The sequence below is a fragment of the Cupressus sempervirens genome, chromosome 6, assembly GCF_028749045.1.
Source record: "Cupressus sempervirens isolate cs-2001-9-10 chromosome 6, ASM2874904v1, whole genome shotgun sequence".
NCBI lineage: Eukaryota > Viridiplantae > Streptophyta > Pinopsida > Cupressales > Cupressaceae > Cupressus > Cupressus sempervirens.
The window spans coordinates 712,528,622-712,552,352 of NC_143123.1; positions in this window are offsets into that span (position 1 = coordinate 712,528,622).

A 23,731-nucleotide genomic window follows, 5' to 3' on the forward strand; every position below is an offset into this window, starting at 1 on the left:
CTCTTTAGGAAGAGGCTTGGTGAAAATATTTGCAATCTACTTTTTGGTGCTTACATACTCCAATCTAATTTCCTTTTCTACAACTTTCTCTCTCAACATGTGATATTTAATAGAAATGTGCTTAGTTTTAGAATGAAACACTAGATTCTTAGACATATTCACTGTCCTTGTGTTATCATAATGTATGACAACAAGTTCACTAAATTTTATCCTTATATCCTTTAGCATTTGCTTCAACCAAACAACTTGATTACAATTTTTTGTTGCTACAACATATTCTTCCTCTATTGTACTCTATGAGATACAATCATGCTTCTTTCTTAACTAAGAAACCAATCTTCCTCCAAGAAAGAATGCTCCACCACTAGTGCTCTTTTTGTCATCCATACTACCTACCCAATCAGCATCAGTATAAGCATATAAAGTTAAATCATTAAATCTATCATACCACAATTCAAAATCTGGTGTTCCCTTTAGATATCTAGATATCCTTTTAGCTATTTCATAATGTGCTTCTCTAGGATCAGCTTGAAAGCTTGCAATAATTCCAATTGCATTCACTATATCTAGCCTTGTGTGAGTCAAATATTGCAATCCTCCAATCATAGATTTGTACTTCTTCTACTCAACAGTAGGTATCTCATCCTTTGTAGATAACTTGTGTCCATTTATCATAGGTGTTCCAATTAGTTCACATGTTTCCAAATCAAACCTTTTCAATAGATCTTTCAAATACTTAGGCTGAGAAATAAAGATTCCTTCTCTACTTATTTCAAATTCCTTCTTCATTTCTTATGCAAACTTGTCACTTTCATCATCATCATCTTCTCCAAATATGATATCATCAACTTCTCCAAATATGATATCATCAACAAATATTATCAAAATCATTAATCCATCATCTATTTCTTTCCAATATAGATTATTGTCTATCATACCTTTGCTAAATCCAAGTTTTGTTAATGCTTGTCCAACCTTGCATACCAGGTTTTGGGTGCTTGTTTTAAGCATAAAATGCTTTCTTTAATATACATACCATGTCCTTGTCATCTATTGAAGTAAAACCTTCAAGTTGTTCTATGTATACCTCTTCTTCAAGTTCTCCATTCAGAAATGCTAACTTGACATCCATCTGATACACTTTGAATTTCTTATGTATTGCATAGGCTAAATAATCTTACTACTTCAATTTTTGCCACATGAGCATAGGCTATCTCATAGTCTATTCCTTCTTGCTATGAGTAACCTTTACTTACCAATCTTTCTTTGTTTCTTACAACATCACCTTGTCTATTCATCTTATTCCTGAATACCCATTTTTTTCCTATCACATTCTTGTCTTCTAGTCTAGGGACCAATTCCCATGTCTCATTCTTCACTATCTAATCCAATTCATTTTTCATAGATTTCTTCTAATAATAATCTTTGCATGTCTCATCTACATTCTTTGGTTCTACTTGAGATATCAGACATAGTTCTTCATTGATTCTACTTTCTATCATCACATCTTTATCTATGTTGTCTTTTGATTTGCTCAGGTGGATGATTCTTTTTCATATTCTTACCAGAAGTAGGAGTTTTTATCTCAACTCTTGGCTCAATTCTAGGTTCCAAACTTTATTCCTACCTTTGCTTACCTTCATTCTACAAATCATTTTTAGTCTAAAAGAATACTTCATCATTCCTTGGTATATTACAACAACATTCTCATCATCAAAATTGTAGTCAACTATTCTTTCTTGTATCTTGAATTTCTCATGAACTCTTACAGTTGTACTTTAAACAATAGTCTTAGTTCTCAAATTATAACATATATAATCTCTAATTTTCAATGACTAACCAAGAAACATACCTTCATCACCTCTAGCATCAAATTTACCAACATCATCATTGGATTTGGTATAACATTTGCTACCAAAAACTTTGAAATACTTAACTAGAGGTGAGTGACCAAACCATAGTTCATAAGGGGTCTTGTTTGTGTCTTTCCTTACTTGCACTCTATTCATAGTGTAAACTATTGTATTTATAGCTTCTCTCCAAAATGTCTTAGATACATCATTTACAACTAACATAGCTCTTGCTTCTTTTGTTACTAACCTATTTCTTCTTTCTACAATGTCATTTTGTTTAAGGGTTCTAGGAGCTTAAAGTTGTCTTTTGATTCCATTAGCTTCAAAAAGGATTTTAAACTCATTTGAAGTAAACTCTCCTCCTCTATCTAATCTTAAACATTTAATCTTCATACTTGATTCATTATCAACTCTCTTTTTGAATATATTAAACTTGTCAAATGCCTTAGATTTTATTTAAGAAATGCAACCCACATCATTCTAGAAAAGTCATAAACAATAATCATGAAGTACCTTTCACCATAGAATGATTTAGTCTTTATAGGACCACTAAGATACGTGTGTAAAATCTCCAACTTTTCTATAGTAATAAACTTCTTGCTCGGAAAAGAAGTTATGGTATGCTTTGCTAATACACACTCTATGCAAATTGTGTTAGTAGGCTTTACAATCTTAGGCAAATCTCTAACTGTAAACATATTACTAGTTTTCACAATGTTGTCAAAGTTTATATAATGAAATCTCTTATGCCATAATCAACTATCATCTACCTTTACAACCAAACATGTCATTTCAGTGGGATTCAACTCAAATAAATTACTTCTAGATCTAGTTCCTGTGTCAATTACCTTTCCATCTTTGTCTTTGATTATGCATGTCTTCTTTGTGAACTACAACTGATAACTTTTATCCACTAGTTATCCAACACTTAAAAGAGTGTGGTTCAAACCATCAACATAATATACATCCTCAGTGTTAGTATTACCATCAAGAGATATAGATCCAATACCTCTAACATGGCAAGTTGCATTATTTCCAACTCTAACAATGACTCCATCATAACATTTGAAGTCAACAAACTTGTTCGTATCACCAGTCATATGATGTGAACAACTACTATCAACCTATGATACCAAAGCCATTTTCTCTAGACTTTCTTCTTTAACAACCACAAATCATATTTCATCATCACTAGAACTTACTACTTGTTCATCAGATTCATCTTCTTCATTCGCATACAAACAATCTCTATCTCTTGTAGGTTTGAACTTTCATTTATACTTTTTCTCTTATTTAGGACACTTAGATGCATAATTACCAAAATCATTACAAGTCCAATATTTAAAGATTTTCTTACCATCTTTTTCTCTTCTTACAAAAAGGGGTACTCCTTCTATCTTTCTATCCTCATCAGATTTGCTATTGCTGGCAAAATCTCCTCTAGCACTTGTGCTTCTTGATAGATTAGGTCAAATGTTTATGGCACTGCAAGTTGTCTCTATTCTAGACAATTCTCTAGATTTTCTAAGCTCATTCTCAATTGCTTCTAGTCTCCCAAGTAATGTTTCCTTGGTGAAATATTTGGTACAAGAGATCAACAACTACATCATTTGAACTGCTTGCTTCAATGGTTGTGTTAAAATATTCAATATCTTCTAGACCACCTTATCATCTTCCTTGGTTCCTCCTTGAGATGTGATATCTGCAGTAGTTTCTAATATTTTGCCTACATATGTTCTTATAGATTCATCGTCCATCATTTTAGCATCTTGAAATGCACAAATCCAACTTTGTAGCCTCAATTTCTTAGAATGTTCATCACCTTCAAAACTATTTTCCAAAGCTTTCAAAATCTAATAAGAAATATCAAATATTTTTACCTGGTTGTACTCTATTTCAGGAAGTGTAGACAATAGTGCTTCTCTAGCTCTATTTCAAGAAGTGTAGACAATAGTGCTTCTCTAGCTCTCATGTCACACATGAAAAGTTTTCTCGCATCCTCAATACAAGTTTCCAGCCACTTTCAGCAATAAATGTCTTTTCTGATTTTGTCAAGATCTAAAATCCTGGACCCATACATAGTAGTCATGTCTTCATCATTTTCTTCTAGTTGTCATAATTTGTTCCATCAAACTTTAGACTATCCTTTTTGAATATGTTATCCATGGATCTCCTAATGTTGTTAAACTTTATCTTCAAGGACCTACTGCTCTGATACCAATTGTTAGAAATAATAGTCCACCAACATAACTAAGAGGGGGGGTGAATCAGTTATCCAATTAAAAAATTTATCAACCTTATTAATCTTAACAAATCAATCAAAGTAAACAACAACCATAACAAGATGTTCATACACAATTAAACCATATTTTTTAACTAGGAAAATCCTTGATCAGAGGGAAAACCCCAATGGGAATGATATCCACAAAGATAATTTGGTGTTAGAGGATGGACCCTATTAGGAGTCTATAAAAACATTCAATACATAAGAATCCCTATTAGGAGATTTTGAATCCCTTCTAGGAGATTCTAACCCTATTAGGAGTTGTGCCAACCCTATGAGGAGTTGTACAAGGTAGAAGGACCCATTGTCCAAATAGTTTCTAGGGCAAGACCACTGAACTTCACTGTCCAACTAATCTCTCAACTATTTCTTGTAGAATAATTGTTTGTATTATGCTTTATCATCTATCATGTTAACCAAACCAATCACTATCAAACCTTGTAGACTAGGTCACAAACCTCGGATCCAAATATCAAACCTTGGATCTCAAAATAAAATGTTATCAACAAAGTTTTCTCTAACTTCACTCTACTCTTCTTATCCTCTCATATCAACTTGTTTCTCTTCTATCTTGCTCTTTGTGCTTCACGCAATCATTCATACATAACAAAGGAAAATGTCCTTCCTTTATACCAAATCCATAAAATAATTCCATGAGTTATATATTACACCTTCTCGATTAATTATTATAGGACTTCATTAAGAACACATTTTACTTAGAGATAACATTAGTTTGTCACTTTGTAACTTTAATAAATTTTTTTATGTATAATATTATGATGAGATAGCTTAGCCATGTTATCTCCAACATGTCTTCTACACATCTTTTAACCTTGCTTCTTAGAATAAAAAATATTCTATAAGATATAATAAGTTTACTAGAATATGCTTCTGTAAACTCTATCTCAAAAAAATCTTCACCAAAACTTGCATAACTTCTTCTAGACTTAATATCTTATGCACCTCAGGTTAGCTACATATGCTAGATAATTAGTAGTATCTCCCATTAACCTCACTAGTAAAAATACTCAATGATCTATCTATCCCAACTTGATCTTTACCATTTTTCTTCTGTCAGATACCATAGAAAAATCCTATGTTGATATCAATGAGAAACACAATCATGAATGTAACATATCATCAAAATAATGTTTCCACAATACTCCCCCATAGGAATATCATCATTATTCATGTTTCCAATAGATAGAGATTAACCTAAGAGAATATACGAAAGAGATAGGAGAGTCCCAAATCGGTGATATGGTACAAGGGTGTCAACAAGCGATGGAAGGTGCTAACACTTTGAGTACAATGTCTCTCAGTTCATCACCTATATTACAAAATCCTCCTCCCAAAGTAAATCCTCCCATCCCTAATTGGTTTGAGTTACCAGTAAGTAAGAAAAGAAGCATAATGCCAACAACTCTTCCTATGGGTGACATGGTAAGAAAATGCCTTGGGAAGACTCATAATATGACAAGGCCAAAGATTTAAACTATGCTAAACATTAATGAGGAAACAACACAATTGATCATAGAAGTAATAAATTTGATGACTAAGAAGGGTATATATGAAATTCAACCCCAAGATTATGCAGTAGAGAAGACTATTTTTTGTTCTATTTCAAGGGCCACTGATATGAAAATATGGAATGCAAGAAACACCAAAATTTTCCAATGGATATGGAAAGATTAGAGGGTCAAACAAGAGTTAAAGCAATCAATGTAGAAGATGGTTGAATACATTCATGAACTTTAGATCCCATATGCAGAAAACTTGCCAACTGCCATTTCTATTATTCATGTTGAGTCTCTCTTGAACAAGAGTTTCATTGAGTAGGTTAAAAGGGATTGCTCCATTGCCCAAGCTTACGATGAATGGTCGAACACTGTTCATGTTCAAGTGACTAGCTATTTCTCTCATTTTACTAATACCAATGCAAGAGCTGAGAAATCAACAATAGCTTTAGCATAAAAAATGAACACTTTGGAATCTGGGAAGATCAAATGGGATGAGTATATCATCGACATTTTTGAAGTTCAAGAATATGGCATAGAAAAATTCATGAAAGAAAATATAGGAGCTAACTTCAATTTTGACTTCATTTTCATTGCTTGAGCTAATCTGGAGTGGAGAAACATAGTGATGGAGCAAGGATTAGAAGAATGTGTTGAACTACTTAAAGAGACAAGATGCCTAAAAGAAATCTTGATTGTTGATATAAAATGCATTGATGTTAAGATCATGGGAAATGAGGATCGAGGTGAAAACCCCCTAGGAAAGTGAAGACAACATGCTGAAATAAATGAGCAAAGTCTCAATCCAATATCTAACCATTTTTGCTAGGGTAGACTCCATGATGATTATTTGCACTAATCACCTAGAGGTACAAGACAAAAAGTTGGATCATATATATCAAATCATGAGGATGCAAAAATTTTGCTAGGAGTAGTTAAGTGTCTCATAATATAAGGAGTTGATCAGTTTCCTGGTAGTGCATAGAGTGTGGAAAGAAAATGGTGGTGTTTGTTTAGATACTCAGGAACCTCATGCCAATCCTGATGATATAGCTGGAGCCTAAAGAAGAATTGAAGAGTCACCCATAGATTTTTCCCTAGTTTTAATTTTCTTTGTTTTAAAATAACTCTACTAGTTTTTTGTGAAATGTTTGAGCTTCCTTTAGGGAGTCAATTTTTGGAGAAATATGGGAATGCCTATGTGGCTATATATGTAATTTTTAAATCTATCTAAAGGGTCCACTCTCTGGACTCAACACTTTTTTTTTTGCTACTAAGTTTAGTTATTTTCTTTCAATTATTGTTGAGCAGTACTATTAATGATAATAGAAGTGATCATTTGGTTATTTATGGTGCACCTATTTTATAATCATGTCATTATCTTGTTGGTGGTGAAATTCATGTGAAATTCATTTTTGTAAGGATGTTTTTTCATGAGCAATGTGTAGTTCTTTCCCTTTCTTTATTGGTTTGGTGAGCTTGATCATATTTATGGAATTATAAGCTACGTGTCATGTGGCATATATTTCAAACGTTAGCAGTTAAATTTGTAATATTCTTTTATGGATATGAGAGGATGTTTTTATTTCCATTAAGTTCTTTCAAGTTAAAAGGATGATTGTTATAATCTATTTGCAATATTAGTTGTATTGATAAATTATTATAGAAGGGAGTTGTGCCTTTGAACATAGAGAGTCTATACAGGTCTTTCAGACTCATTAGTGAAATTTTTTTTTCTTATTGATATAACTTCAAAGTAACTAGGAGGTAAAAACTATTCACTAATATCAAGGAGTATAGAAACCTAGCAGTTATTATATTTTATGTGTTCAGAATCCCTTTTCACCTCTTTACAAAATGAACCCATTACTTTGCTAAACTATATCATTGTCTTCTAAAATATTCTTTATTTTCTTCAATTTAGTATGGCTCATCGAATAATACTAATTTCCTAGTTAGTTATCACTTTTTTCATGTCTTCTTTGTCCCATGCTCATAAATTTTAGTAGAAACTATTAACTCTACATTCAAATTTCATTGTTACTTATCTACTTTCCAATTTCACATCCAAATTGCATTGAGACTTGTTTGACCATTAGTAGGGACTCCAATGTAACAATACAACTCTTTTTTATGATTATATATGTTCTTTGTTGTAAAATTGCATTCATGCCATATTGATGGGTGAGTGTTAGTATGCCTTTTGTGTCTTCTAGTTAAAGAAGTAACCAGTAATTTATTATATGCATATTAAACAAATGGAGTTGTAATTTCATGTCAAAATTCAGAGAACACTTAAACATCACCATTGCAAGAGGTTCAACTGTTGGTTCCAATTTTTTCTTCCAATTTTGAAATTTAGGAGTTATTTATGAAGGTATTTTAAAGAAGACAATTGTTTTAACCTATACCTATAAAGTTCACACCAACTTATGGTAGTACAAAGAATCTACAATCACTTAGCACTTATATGGGCACCTACATTTGGTGAGATAAAGTTATTTTAATAGGATAAATCAAACCCAACTTAAGTGGGGTATCTTAAAGTATCATTAGAAAGGCAGGAACCTTAATTGGGGAAAGGGGAATGAAATAAATATTTAAAAGGCATTTAGAGTTAATCTTAGGAATTCTTGAAATTTATATCTCTTTCCTCTAAAGAACTTTAGATAAGTATTAGGGTTTGTACTATAACTTTGTGAAGATGATATAATTCATATAAATGTACATCAATGAGAATGAAGATATCTTGAGTGTGTTGTGGAAATATCAACTTGATTCTTCAATTAAACATCAAGAAAAAATATTTTTGAGGTTTTTTTCTTTGATTTTTGAGTGAAATGCTTCCCTGGTTGGCTACAATATTTGGGCATCATTTTGAATGTTGGAGGGGTTGTCTCTACTTCTAAGAATATGGATTTGCAATATTTTTTCATTTGATGATAGAGAAAGAAGTTGTTCTTATAATTTTCAAGGGTTTGTGAGATCATTATCAGCAATTTTCTACTCAACACTAAGTTGTATAGCTCTCTTCAACATCTTGTACTCCAAGGCCTTAGGGCTTGGGTTATTATTTTTGCACTTTGGAGGTGTCTAGGTCATAATTATTAAAAATAAATTGGGTAGAGACAAGTATTTATAGGTTGTTGCAACTTCATTTTTTGTTGTAGGAGCATATTAGGTCTTTGTGCAATCTTTGCATCAACCAAAAATCTTTCTTATTTTCAATGTTAGTCAATTTTTTGTGAAATAGTTGTTGTTTATATTGGTTTCTTATTGTGCACAATTGTTTCATTCCAAGGACCTATTTTGGATCATTTTCCTAAGTGTGCAAGTTCTAATATTCCATATTTATTGAGTTTTGTGTTATTCATTGTAGTCCCTATTTTCTATTGTTTTCATCTAGCAAGGTGTATTGTTTAGATTGTCATGATTTCTTATGCTTACATGGAGTCTTACATATGCTGGAGTCAAATCCTAACACACATGTGGACCTACATTTAAGTGTGTGTGATTTCATATTTCCCTTTGCTTGGACTTTGCTTTACTCTTCCAATTATAGACCTATATCCTAATTAAATGCTTGACTAGTTGGCATATGGCTTAACTAGCTATAAAAGTGTTGAAATCTAATTGAAAAGATCATTATTGCAGAAGGGAGATTGTTGATAAAGAATTGTTTCAATCATTGTTTTGTCACTAATGTCAAACCTATTATTTGCTAGAATGATAATTTCTTATAAGATCCAAGTACTATCACTTAGTTGATTGATGAAGAGGATTTAATCAATAAGATGTAACAAAAGTACCTAAGGGAAAGGTTGATTATGATTTTGTAATGAAGTACAAGGATCGGTTAAGACAATGGTAAAATGATGTATTGATAATACATTTTGAAGAATACAAAGGTTGGCTACACTTAGAAACTCTAGAAGAATAAGTTATAACAAAGTTCTCTACAAAGCTTGACTAAATTTATTAGTGGGTGTCGAGCAAGCTAGTTCATGCCAAGAAGATTATTAGTAAGTGCTAAGTAAATGCAAAATCTAGTGTGTGCCGAGTGAAATCGAAGGTTCTTAGCAAGCTAAGGTGCCAAGCTAGACAAAATGTAATAGGTGTCAAGCATCAATAAAACTTAGTTGATGCCGAGTAAATCCACAGTAGGTGTCGAGTAATATAGTATGTGCCAAGCATCAAAAAGTTAATGGTCCTAAGCTGTTGCATTATTTGAAAAGTTAGAGATTCACCAGATCTGAGCCGATAAGTTTGTTACCTTGAATTTGTCAACCAGAAGGAAGATAAGGATGTTGAGCTAGTGGTATATAATTCTAGGTTAACCATTTTTAGGTGAATAAAGGTGGATTTCACATGATGTTTCTAGAAGAAACAAGATAAGGAGAAAATACATCATATCTTACCTAATCCATTCAAACCCAAAGTAAGAGTGGGAAAATTATTCCAAACTCCTACTTGAGGAGTTACAGCTCAACAAGCAAAGAGAGATATTGGAGAGTGTGTGTGGTGTCAAGGAGAAGGCATTGAGAGGAAAGAATAGAGTACAAAGACTCTACTTTAATAAGTGACTATAGAGTTGATTGCATTGGCACAACGAGCATGGAGACTCAAAGAGACAAAGCTTGAAAGGAGGACAAGTTGTTAGAGCTACAAAGACTAAAAGCTAGGCAAATTTGTGAACTAGTTTGAGATCTAAAATCTGCAAGTTATGTTGTGAGTGTTATCAGATCAAAATCCCTTATTGTTACTCTCTAGAAATTGTATCAGTTAGGGAAAAATCTTATGGACTTAGGTTGGTTTAACAGCCATTGAGAAATCCTTTAACAGGGTGATATTCCAAGTGAATGTTCTAAAGTCCTTTAACCAGGCCCACTTCTAATAGGGTGGTTTGAATCCCTTAACTGGGTCACATTTAACAGTGTATTTTGTAGCCTTTAAAAGGGTAGGCCTTTCATAGGACATCACTTCAGAAGAGTGAGAAAGGAGTAGAATGTTATTGGTGGTTTTTCACAAATTGGGTTTCCACATAAATCACTATGTTATGTGTTGATTTTTCATGTCTTATTCCTACATGTAGATTTATCAATAATTTGCTAAGAAGAATGTTTAGCTTGGATGCATGGTTATTTTAATGGGCTCACTATACTTAGTGAAAAAAATTGATTAGGACATTTGGACCTTGAATAACTAACTCACACCCCCTCTTAGTTATTTTATAGCATTTATAACTATTGTATCGGAGTCATCTACTGATTTGGTTTAAGGGTACTAGAAGCAAAAAGATCAAGATGTCTAAGAGAGAAGTTCCCAAGATCAATAGAGATAACTTTTCTGCATGGAAAAGTTTAATGAAGCTACAACTTCGATCAATAGGTGATCATACACAAACCTCAATCACAGTGGAACATGATCTAGCCGGTGTCCCTACTACAAAAGATATGAAGAAAAAAAAGGAGCACAATTAGGCAATGTTGGAGATTTCCTCTGCTCTTAACTATGTTGAATTTGATGACATCAAGGGATGTACCTCTGCATTCAAGATGTGGGAAGCCTTGAAAAATATTTATGGAGGAGATCAAAATGTCCAAAGAGCTAAAGCAAAAAAGCCTCAAAGGAAATTTTGATGACATGAGAATAGAGGAAGGTGAGAACATTGCTCAATATGCCTCTAAAATAAAGGAAGTAGTAAGTGCAATAAGAAGTATGAATGGTCATTTAGAAGATGAAACTATTATTAGCAAAGCTTTAAGAACCTTGTACCCCAGTTATGCTATTAGAGTATCAGCCATCCAAAAGTTGAGATGTATACTAGGAAACAAACTAACTCTTAAAGGTATAGTGGGAAGACTTACTACATTTGAGTTATCCAACTTTGGTAACTATGGACCTAAGAATCTTGAGTCTGCTTTCACGGAAAATCTATTGTTGAAAGACACCGAAGAGGTGAAACCAAAGAAGAAGAAAAGAAAGATAAAATATGCATCCAATGACAACAACACATATGAAGAAGATGTGGAACAATTGGAAGCATTGCTAGCTAGAAGATTTCATAGAGGTAAAGGTAAATTCAAAGGTAAGTTACCTATCATTTTTTTTAATTGCAATGAAGTAGGACATATTGTTGCAAGGTGCACATAGAAAAAGAACAACAAAGAAGGCAACAAGTACAAGAACAAAAGAGAAGATGATAGCAGAGATTACAAAGACAAAGGCAAAAAGTGCTACATTGTTGAAGAAGAGAATTCTAATGAAAATGATGATGAGATAGTCTATGTAGTTATGAAGGATGAGTCAAATGAAGATGAGGCAACAACATTGGTAGTTTGAGTAAACAAGAATGACAGGTGGATCATAGATAGTGGTACTCACATCACATGATAGGAGACAAAAGTAAGTTTGTTACCTTAACTCAGTATGATAAAAATAGTGTTAGATTTGGAAATGATGCTCCATGTCTAATCAAAGGAAAAGTTTCTATTAAGCTTACAGAGAAAATTTCATGCAATAATGCATTTTATGTTGAAGGATTGAACTACAATTTGTTGAGTATGTCACAGTTAGGCAATGTAGGATGCAAAGTGGAATTTGGAAACAAAACTACCAAAATCTATGACACTGATGGAAATTTGATAGGAAAAAGAGACCAAACTAGGAGTAATTTGTTTTACCTAGATATGGAGGATGTTGCCTATCTTATTGTAAGATTTGATGATGTGTGGCTATGGCATAAAAGCCTATGTCATGTCAACTTTGATAATCTAATTAGCATCAATAGAATGGAGAAAGTCAGAGGATTTCCTAAATTGAAGAAGCCTAACAATACAATGTGCAAATAGTGTTAGCTAGGAAAGATGACCAAGTCAAGTTTCAAGAGAAAAACCTATACTTCCAAAGAAGTACTAGAGTTAGTCCATACTGATTTATGTGGCCCAATAGAAGTGAAAAGTTATAAAGGAGAGAGATATATAATGTTGTTTTTTGATGACTACTCTAGGATGATGACTATCATGTTCTTAAAGAAAAAATTTGATGCATTTCAAATGTTTAAGTGGTATTTGGCCAGGGTTGAGAAAGAAATAGGGAAGAGTCTGAAGTGCCTAAGATCAGACAAAGGAGGATAATTCACATCAAAATAATTTGAGACATTTTGTAATGGTAAAGGAATTAAGGGACAAATATTAGCACCTAGAACTCCCCCATAGAATGGAATTGTAGAGAGGAGCAATAGATCAGTGATGGACTATGCTAGAACATTAATGATGGAGAAGAATTTTTCTCTAAAGTACTAGAGAGAAGCTATAAGTACAACTATCTACACCTTGAGTCGAGTTCAAATCAAGAAAGGTATAAATGCAACACATTTTGAATTATGGTATGGTCACTCATCCAATGTAAAACATTTCAAAGTGTTTGGTTGTAAGTGCTATATTCTTAAAGATTTTAGAAATGGAAAGTTTGATGCAAGGAGTGATGAAGGTATATTCCTTGGATACTCCACTAGAAGTAAAGCATTTAAGTGTTTAAATACTAACACTAAAAAAATTGTGGAGGGTGCAAATGTAAAATTTGATGAGCATACAAAAGTTCAAGCTGATGAATCCATTAAGAAACTAGAAGAGTACAGATCCTTTGTATACTTCTATGAAGGAATGCTTGTTGATGAAGAAACTACCAATCAAGTTGGGAATAAACACCAAGTTTCAATATTAGCCAAGTCACAACCAGTGAATGCCAAGTTGCATTCAAAAGTCGAGTTGCATTTAGAAGCTGAGTTGCAGAATGAAGATAATGCACATTCTGACTCTGAAATCAATACACATAAAAGAGATGATGAGCTACCTAAAAGAGATGTGCATACTGACTCTAAAGTCGAAAGACCAGACATGCAAATAAGGAAAGAACCAAGGCTATCCAAGTATGTGAGAAGACATCACCCTGCTGAAAAAATCATTGGTGATAAGGAATCCATACCAATGACAAGGAACAAACTAAGAAATGAATCATGTCTGCTAAGTAAGATTGAACCCAAAATAGTGAAAGATGCACTGCAAGATGATGATTGGTGTAAAGCTATGGAAGAGGAGATTGAGCAGATAGAGAAGAATAAAACTTAGACTTTAGTTCCAAGACCAGCTAATAAGAATGTGATTAGTACCAAGTGGGTATTTAGGAACAAGCTAAATAAGAATGGTGAGATCATAAGAAATAAGGTCAAACTAGTCTATAAAGGTTATGCTCAAGAAGAAGGACTGGACTATGGGAAAACATTTTCCCCTATTGCAAGGATGGAAGGAGTAAGAACTTTACTTGTGTATGCTACTTTCAAAAGTTTTAAAGTCTACCAAATGGATGAAAAGTCTTCTTTTCTAAATTGTATACTAGAAGAGGAAGTCTACATATAACAGCTAGAGGGATTTTTTGATGACAACAACAAGGATATGGTTTGCAAACTGCATAAAGAACTCTATGGTTTGAAATGAACACCTAGAGCTCGGTATGAGAGACTTTACAAATATCTTGTAAAGATATGATTTAAGAGAACAAATGATAAAAATAACCTATATATCAAGACAGAAAAGTGTAAAGACATTCCAATATCTAAAATCTTTGTTGATGATATAATATTTGGAGGAAAAGATGCACTATGCAAAGATTTTGCTGATCAGATAAAACAAGAGTTTGAGATGTCAATGTTTGGGGAAATCAAAGTCCTTTTTGGATTGCAAGTACATCAACTGAAACATGGCATATTCATGACCCAATAAAAATATATCAAGGAGATACTCCAAAATTTGGCTTAGAGGATTCAAAATTAGTCAGTACACCAATGATAATAAGACATAAGTTATCCAAGAATGATGAATCAGCTGAAGTAAATCAGACAATGTACAGATTAATGATTGGAAAATTACTATTTGTTGTACACAGTAGACCAGATATTACATTATTTTTTGGAATAGTGGCAATATTTTTTGCAAATCCAAGAGAAATCCATCTTATGGTATTAAAAATAATAATGAGGTACCTAAAAGGAATAGATGACTTTGTCTTATACTACAAGAGGACTGAAAAGTTTGAATTGAATGCCTACACAGATGTAGATTGGGGAGGCAATATAGATGATAGAAAAAGTACCAGTGGAGGAGCACTCTTCTTAGGTAGAAGATTAGTCACTTGGACTAGTAAAAATAAAAGTTGTACCTCACAGTCCACAACCAAAGCTGAGTATGTTGCTATTGCCATAAACTGTACAAATATTGTATGGATCAAGCACCTATTGAAAGGTATGAAGGAACAGATAACTAAACCTATGATAATCTATTGTGATAACACAAGTGCCATCAACATATCAATAAATCTCATGATGCATGCCAAAACAAAGCACATTGCAATTAAGTATCACTATGTAAGATAATTGGTGGAAGATAAACAAGTGAAGATGGAATATGTCAACTCAAAGGAACAAATTATTGACATCTTCACAAAACCATTACCTAAAGATGCACTTGAGCATCTTAGAGGTAAGTTACCCTATCCAAGGTTGTTTGAGTAATAGCAAGAATGCCCTACATCAAATAAGTTGATTGTTGAAATAATATAAATTGATGTAGAGGATACTTACTTTAGGTTTTTCTTGAAGTAATTAAAATACTAAAATTCCAAACAAGTCATAGGCAATGTGACAAAGGGAGAAACTGGAGCTCCTACAAATGCTACACTTGCATGATAAGATGTTGAAATAATATGTCTTTGGCATTGTTGTCAAAGAGGGAGAAATAATAGAAATTGATCAATTTAAAGGGAGTAAATGTGTAGAGGAAGAAATATAGAAAGGAAGGAGAAAGGAAATAGTAGCTAAGAGAGAGAAAACAACACAAATAGAAATCAATCAGGATGACAAGATCAGAGAGGGAGTAGAACAAAAATAATGATGATAGTTTATTAGCAAAAGAGATATCCTTAATACTTTGAAAGAGGGAGTTACCTAAAAAATTCAAAGGGAGTCATAAGAAATTCAAAGTTGCTAATAGAATGAATAATTTGGGATGCAAAGTTTTCTTTTTGGCATTTGACTTACTGTTTTAACCTAGTTAGCATTTTGATAAATTGGTTGATCTGTTTGATTTTCCATTAATGCCAAAGAGGGAGATTATTTAAATTTGATTGAAAAGATCATTATTGAAGAAGGGAGATTATTGATAAAGAATGTTTTCAATCAATGTTTTGCCACTGATGTCAAACATACTATTTACTAGAATGACAACTGCTTATAAGATCCAAGTACTATCACTTAGTTGATTGATGAAGAGGATTTAATCAATAAGATGTAACAAAAGCACCAAGGAAAGGTTGAGTTATGATTTTGTAATGAAGTACAAGGATTGATTAAGACAATGGTAAAATGATGTATTGATAATACATTTTGAAGAATACAAAGGTTGGCTACACTTAGAAACTCTAGAAGAATAAGTTATAACAAAGTTGTCTGCAAAGCTTGACTAAATTTATTAGCGGGTGCTGAGCAAGCTAGTTCATGTCGAGCAAATGGAAAATCTAGTGTGTGTTGAGTAAAACAAAAGGTGTCGAGCAAGTATAGCTGCCAACCTAGACAAAATGTAATAGGTGTTGAGCATCAATAAAACTTAGTTAATGATGAGTGAATCCATAGTAGGTGTTGGGTAACATAGTATGTGTCGAGCATTAGAAAGTTAATGGTGTTGAGCTGCTGCATTATTTGAAAAGTCAAAGATTCACCAGATTTGAGCCGATAAGTTTGTTACCTTGAATTTTGTGAACTAGAAGGAAGATAAGGATGTTGAACTGGTGATATAGAATTATAGGTTAACTATTTTTAGGTGAATATAGGTGGATTCCACATGATGTTTCTAGAAGAAACAAGATAAGGTGAAGATACATTGTATCTTACCTAATCCATTCAAACCTAAAATAAGAGTGGGAAGATTAGAGCGAGAAAAGTATTCCAAACTCCTACTTAAGGAGTTGCAAGTCAAGAAGTAAAGAGAGATATTGGAGAGAGTGTATGGTGTCAAGGAGAAGACATTGAGCAGAAAGAATAGAGTATAGAGACTCTACTTTGATAAGTGACTACAAAGGTGATTTCATTGGCACAACAAGCATGGAGACTCAAGGAGACAAAGCTTGAAAGGAGGACAAGGTGTCAAAGCTATAGAGACTGAAAGCCAAGAAAATTTGTGAACTGAACTAAGATCTAAAATCTACAAGTTATGTTGTGAGTTATATCAAATCAAAAGCCCTTATTGTTACTCTCTAGAAATTGTATCAGTTAGGGAAAAATCCTATGGACTTAGGTTGGTTTAACAGCCATTGAGAAATCCTTTAACAGGGTGACATTCCAAGTGAATGTTCTAAAGTCCTTTAACTAGGCCCACTTCTAATAGGGTGGTTGAAATCCCTTAATCGAGTCACATTTAACAGTGTGTTTTGTAGTCTTTAACAGGGCAAGCCTTTCACAAGGCATCACTTCAAAAGAGTGAGAAAGGTGTACCATGTTACTGGTGCTTTTTCCCAAATTGGGTTCCCACCTAACACCATGTTATGTGTTGATTTTTCATGTCTTATTCCTACATGTTGATTTATCAGTAATTTTCTAAGAAGAATGTTTAGCTTGGATGCATGGTTAGTTTAATGGGCTCACTATACTTAGTGAAAAAGTTTTATTAGGACATTTGGACCTTGAATAACTAATTCACCCCCCCTCTCAATTATTCTAAAGAATTTCTAACAAAAAGAAGATTGGTTAAAAGTAGGTAGGTAGTTTTGGAGAGCATTCTTAGAGAGAAGGAGATAGAAGATGTGAGCTTGGACTTAGATTTCATAGTTTCATTTGTATGTGGCCACAACCTGAAAGGCCTCACATTTGAGTATGTTCTAGTTTCCTTTCATGTGAAGTTATATAATTACACCTATGAATATGTTGCATATACCCTTGTGTCCTTTGTGGTCTATATGAATTTTGTATAGAATCAATGTGTAAATATGAGAAGGGAATTGTTGATAGGTTTAAATTGAGTTTATTCACTATTACTTCTCCTTGAACTCTCTCTCCCTACGTTAGGTGGTATTAGAGAAAAGTTATTTCTTGTGGCTTGGATTATGGAGAACCTTATTGAATTGATTATAGGGTGGTATATCTAAAATATGAACTATAACTTGGAGAAGATTGTGATCTTGTACATTGTCAAAATGATTCAAGGTAGAGGAAATTTTGATACTTCTATAAGGGATATGTTGAGGCGGATTGGAGTGAGTGTTGAAGGTAGAGGAAATGTTGATACTTCTATAAAGGATATGTTGAGGCAGATTGGAGTGAGAGTTGAAGTTATTGAAATAATAAAGATAAGAGTTGTACATCTTGAAGATGTTAGTGATGATGAAGAATCAGCACCCAATCCTGATCCTAAACCTAAGGTTGAACAATATGAAGAAATACTTTTGAGAGTTTTGGTTTGGGCTAATTGTAGACCTGCTATTGAAGTTTCTTTCTATGATGGAAGACTAGAGACTAATGCAACATTTTATTGGATTGTTTAGATGGATAAATGCTTTGACTATGAAAGAGCTCCTAATAAAAAGAAAGTCAAGATAATAGTCAGAAAGCCGAAGGATCATGCTTCACTTTAGTGGGATCCTTTGCAAACTAAAAGACAAAAAAGGGGGAAAAGAAAAGATCAAGATTTAGGTGAAGATGATAGGAAAGATGAAGAAGAAGTTTCTCTCTATAGACTACCAAACTAATTTGTTGATAAAAATTCAAAATTTGAGGCAAAAAGACATGAGTGTGAAAGAATATACCAAGGAATTGTACAAGTTGGATATTAGATATGGACATGCTAATGATGAAGTTGAGAAAGTGACTAGATACTTGAATGGCTTCAGAACATTAATACAAGATGAGATCAGTATGTTAAGATGGATAGTGTGGAGAAAACATATCGGTATGCTTTGAAGGCTAAATAGAGATTGAAAAAGAGACATGATCAAAGAAAAAGAAGAAGAGGTGGCAGATTTCGAAGAAGTAGAGACATAACATATGGATAAAGTAGAATATTTGATAGTGCAATGCAAGATAAAGGAAATTTAGAATGGAAGGAAGAACCTATTGGTACAAGAGGAAATTACACTAGAGGTGGCTATATTGGATACTCTAGGAATAGTAATAGTTGAAAAAGAGAAGAAAGATCTTAGGTTAAAGGTACTTTATACAAATGTGGTGAAGAAGGACAGAGCTTTTGAATGTACTAACTCTAGAAAGAATATCGGAGTTAATAACAAAAGCACTCTAGCTTGTGAAGAAGTTTCTAAAACACCTAATGAACCTAAAAATGGTGAAAAACTGATGTTGAGAAGAATCTTGTAGAATAAAGAAGTTGATGGAGAACCTATTCTGAAGGAATTTGTTCAAGACTAGATGTAAGCTTGCTAAAAATGTTGCAAGGTAATCATTGATAGTGGAAGTTATAATAATTTGGTATCTCAAGAGTTCATTAATAAATTACAGTTGTGGAGATTGAGACATCCTAAGCCTTATCATGTTGCTTGGATTCAGAAGGAGCATATATTACTTGTAAGTGAGAAATGTCATGTTAAATTCAAAATTGAGAATCATCACAATAAATTATTGTGTGGTATTATGTCTATGGATTGTTGTCCTATTCTTTTGGGTAGACCTTGGTAGTATGATAGACAAGCTTTGCATGATGGTATATTGAATCAGTATATTATATGGGTTGATGGAAAGAAGCAAATCTTATTGCCTTTTGTAGAAAAAATTGATTAGAATCATTATGCTACAATCAAAATATGTTTGGTTGAAGGTAATAAAGTTTCTAAAGAGGTCAAAGAATAGAATGTTTATTGTTTTGATTCCTAGAAAAAATGAGAAACAAGATGAGTGAGAACATGCACCTAAGATTAAGTATTTGTCAGAAAAGTTTCAAGACATTATTTTTTATAATGTACTTGATGGTTTACCACCTATGAGGAGTATAAGCCACTATATGGATTTGATAGTTGAAGATAGTTTTTCTAACAAAGCACCACATTGGCTTACACCTAATGAAAAGGTTGAATTGAATAGGCAAGTATAGAAATTTCTTGAGAAAATTTTAATGAGAGTAAGTTTGAGCCCTTGTGTAGTACCTTTTGTGTTAACACCTAAAAAGAATGGAGAATGAAGAATGTGCATTGATTCTAGAGCCATAAACAAGATAACAGTGAAATATAGATTTCCTTTTCCTATGATAGATGACATAATGGATAGTTTGAGTGGAGAAAAGTATTCTACAAATATTGATTTGAAACTTTAATATCATCATATTATAATTAGAGAAGGAGATGAATGGAAAATTGACTTTAAGACTAATGAAGGTTTGTACGAGTGATTGGTTATGCCTTTTGGTTTAACTAATGTATCTACTACTTTTATGAATTTGATGAATGAAGTTCTTAAGAAATTATTAGGTAAGTTTTCAATCGTATATCTTTATGATATCCTAATATTTAGTAAAAATAAAGAAGAATATCTTGAGAAGACCAGAAAAGTATTGCAAAGATAAAAGGAGAAATTGTTGATTAATTTGAAGAAATGCTTATTTATGAAGGAAGAGATTGTGTATCTTGGTTTTGTTACTTCATTTGATGGTTTGAGGATGGATCCTAAAAAGAAAAATTTATTCTTCATTATCCAATACGTAAGATTTTTGGAGAGGTAAGATCATTTCATGGATTGGCAAGTTTTTATACGAAGTTTATCATAAAATTTAGTTCTATTTATAATGCTATGACTGGAACTATGTGAGGACATGAAAAGGAATTCAAATGGACACATGGAGCACAAAAGAGTTTCAAAACATTGAAATAGAAGATTGCAAAATTTCCTATACTTGATTTGCCTAATTTCAATAAAGTTTTTCAAGTTTAATGTGATGCTAGTCGAAGTGTTATTGGAATTGTTTTGAGCCAACAAGAAAGAACTATAGTTTTCTTTAGTGAGAAATTGAATAATGCTAAGGGAAAATATTTAGTTCATGATCAAGAATTTTATGTTATTGTTCAAGATTTGAAATGGAGATATTATTTGATCATGAAAGACTTTGTGTTGTGTATTGACCATAAATCTTTGTAGTACTTAGAAAGTCAGAATAAATTAAATCACAAACACATGAAGTAGGTTGATTTTTTGTAGAAATTTTCATTTTCATTGAAACATAAGAGTGGATAGTCAAACAAGGTTATTGATGCTTTGAGTAGAAGAATTAATTTAATTCACTAGCAAAAATGAGAGTTAAGGTACTTGGTTTTAATGATTTGAAGTATTTGAATGAAACTGGTCCTAATTTTGTAGAACCTTGGAAATCTTGTAAAGATCACATGGTGAGAGATAGGTGGACTAGTTATTCCATTTAGAAAGGCATGTTGTTTAACAAAGTTTAGTTGTGTACACCTCGAGGATCTATGGGATATTATATCATAAAGGAGAAATGTAGTAGTGGACTTGCAAGACATTTTGGGATTAATAAGAAAGTAAAGTTGATTTCAAATAGGTGTTTTTGGCCATAGATATAAGAATGTGTAGAAGATGGTTAGAAGTTGTAGAATTTATCAAACAACAAAAGAAACTCATTAAAATTTCGGATTGTATTCACCATTGCCCATATGAGATAAGCCTTGGGAAGATATCAGTATGAATTTTTTCCAGGTTTTCGTAGAACTCAGAGAGGTAATGATCTTATGTTGGTAGTAAATGAAATATTTTCAAAAACTTGCTCATTTCATACCTTGTAAGAAGATATCTAATGTAGCACATGTGGCTAAGTTATTTTTTACGAAAGTGGTTAGATTGCATGGTTTACCTAAGACTATTGTTTCATATGAAGATACTAAGTATACTTGTTATTTCTAGAGGAAACTTTGGAAGAAGTTCAATATAGTATTGAAATTTAATTCTATATTTCATCCACGGATAGATGGACAAACTAAAGTTGTGAATAGAAATTTGGATAACTTTTTGAGATGTTTGGTTGGAGATAAGCCTACTAATTGGGATTTGATTTTGGCACAAGAGAATAATTTTGTGAATAGGAATACTAAGAAGATACCTTTTGATATTGTTATCGGAGTAAATCCTAAGGGAACTATTGAATTAAGAGATTTGAATCTTGAGACAAAAAGAAGTGTTGAAGCTGAGGAATTTGCAAATTTCATGAAGATTTTGCATGAGGAAGTGAAAATGAACTTAGAGGATAGTAATATGGAATAGAAATAGAGAGAAGATAAAAGGAAGACACACAAATATTTAAAGTTGGAGATGAGGTTATGATTCACTTGAAGAAGAATAGGTTTCTAGTTGTTAATCACTATAAATTGAAAATGAAGAAGTTTGGTCCTTGTAAGATTTTAACAAAATTTGATGGTGGAAATGCTTTTGAAGTGGAATTACCACATGACATAGATATTTCACCCATATTTAACATTGCAGAGGTCTTCAAGTATTTTGAATTATATGATGAACTAAAGAATGCCTTGGATTATCCTGAGAAGAAGACAGATAGCATTGAAAGGATATTGGATAGCAAATTAAGTAAAAGCACCATAGGAAAAGACTACATGGAATACCTAGTTTAGTGGAAAGATAAGCCAATTGAAGATGGTTCATGGATTACAAAAGATGAGTTGAATATTTATGATTCAGGTCAAAATTCCACTAAGGCCTAATGTGGATATCAATTTTTTATTAACTCTAGCTATATGATGTAGGAGCATCTTGGGTCTTTGAGAAATCTTGTATCAATCAAAAATATTTCTTTTTTTAAGTACTAGTCTTTTTTTTGTGAAGTAGCTATTATTATTGTTGGTTTCTTGTTGTGCATAGTTGTCATCATCAAGAACTTATCTTAGCTCCCTTTCCTAAATATGCAAGTTATAATATTTCATATTTCCCAAGTTTTGTTGTTCTTTGCAGTCTATTTTTCTTGTTGTTTTTATCCAAAAGGGCATGTTGTTTTGATAGGTATGGCTTCTTATGCTTATGTGGCATCTTGTGCAATTGGGAGCTGACTCCTAATGCATGTGTGGAGCTACCTTTAAGTGTGTGTGATTTTATATTGTGCTTTTCTTGGTTTTTGGTTTACTCTATTAAGTCTAGACCTATATTGTAATTAAATGCTTGACTAGCCAATGTATGGCTTAGTTAGCTATAAAAGAAGCTTGGTTAGGAATAGGAATGTAGTTTTGGAGAGCATTCTTAGGTAGAATGAGAAAGAAAATGTGAGCCTAGACTTTGATTTCATAGTTTAATTTTGTATATGGCTACAATACAAAAGGTCTTGTAGTTAAGCATGTTGTGGTTTCTTTATATGTGAAGTTAAATAATTACACCTATGAATATGTTGTTGATGTAGGAGCATCCTAGGTGTAAGAGCAATCTTGCATCACCCAAAAATATTTTTTTGTCTTTTCAATCTTTTCTATTTTAATAAGGACTAGTAGACAAGGTGGCTACTATTTAAGGAAACTTGCTATTTTTAGTAATTTTTTCATACAAGCTTGAAATTTTTTCATTTTCTATAAGAAGGTTCATTTTAGAGTTATAAGCCTACCATAAAAATCTCATTTCTCTAGCTTAAGTATCAAAAAAGTTATTGTGGATTTTCAATGGAAAAATTTGTAGAAAAATCTTCAAGCTCACTATTAGAGGCCTTAGATTGCCCAGATGATGTTTGAAAACTCAAAAAAAGAGCACTTACAACATTTCGAGCCTATAGATCAAGAAATGGTGTTTCTAAAAAGTGGTTATAATAGCCAATTGGAGCAACAATTCATGAGTTATGGTCTTTCAAAGTTGGGCTACCAAAATTTGTAAAATAATTTGTCAAATATGTATTTAGTTGACTCTATATGTATTGTTAGGGTCTATTGGCCCTAGGTATTAAGTTTGAACATCTAGAACCTTCCTAGGCAACATAAAATTTCCTATTTAAGAAAGGCATCTACATTATCTAGAATAGCTCTGGGTGATAGTT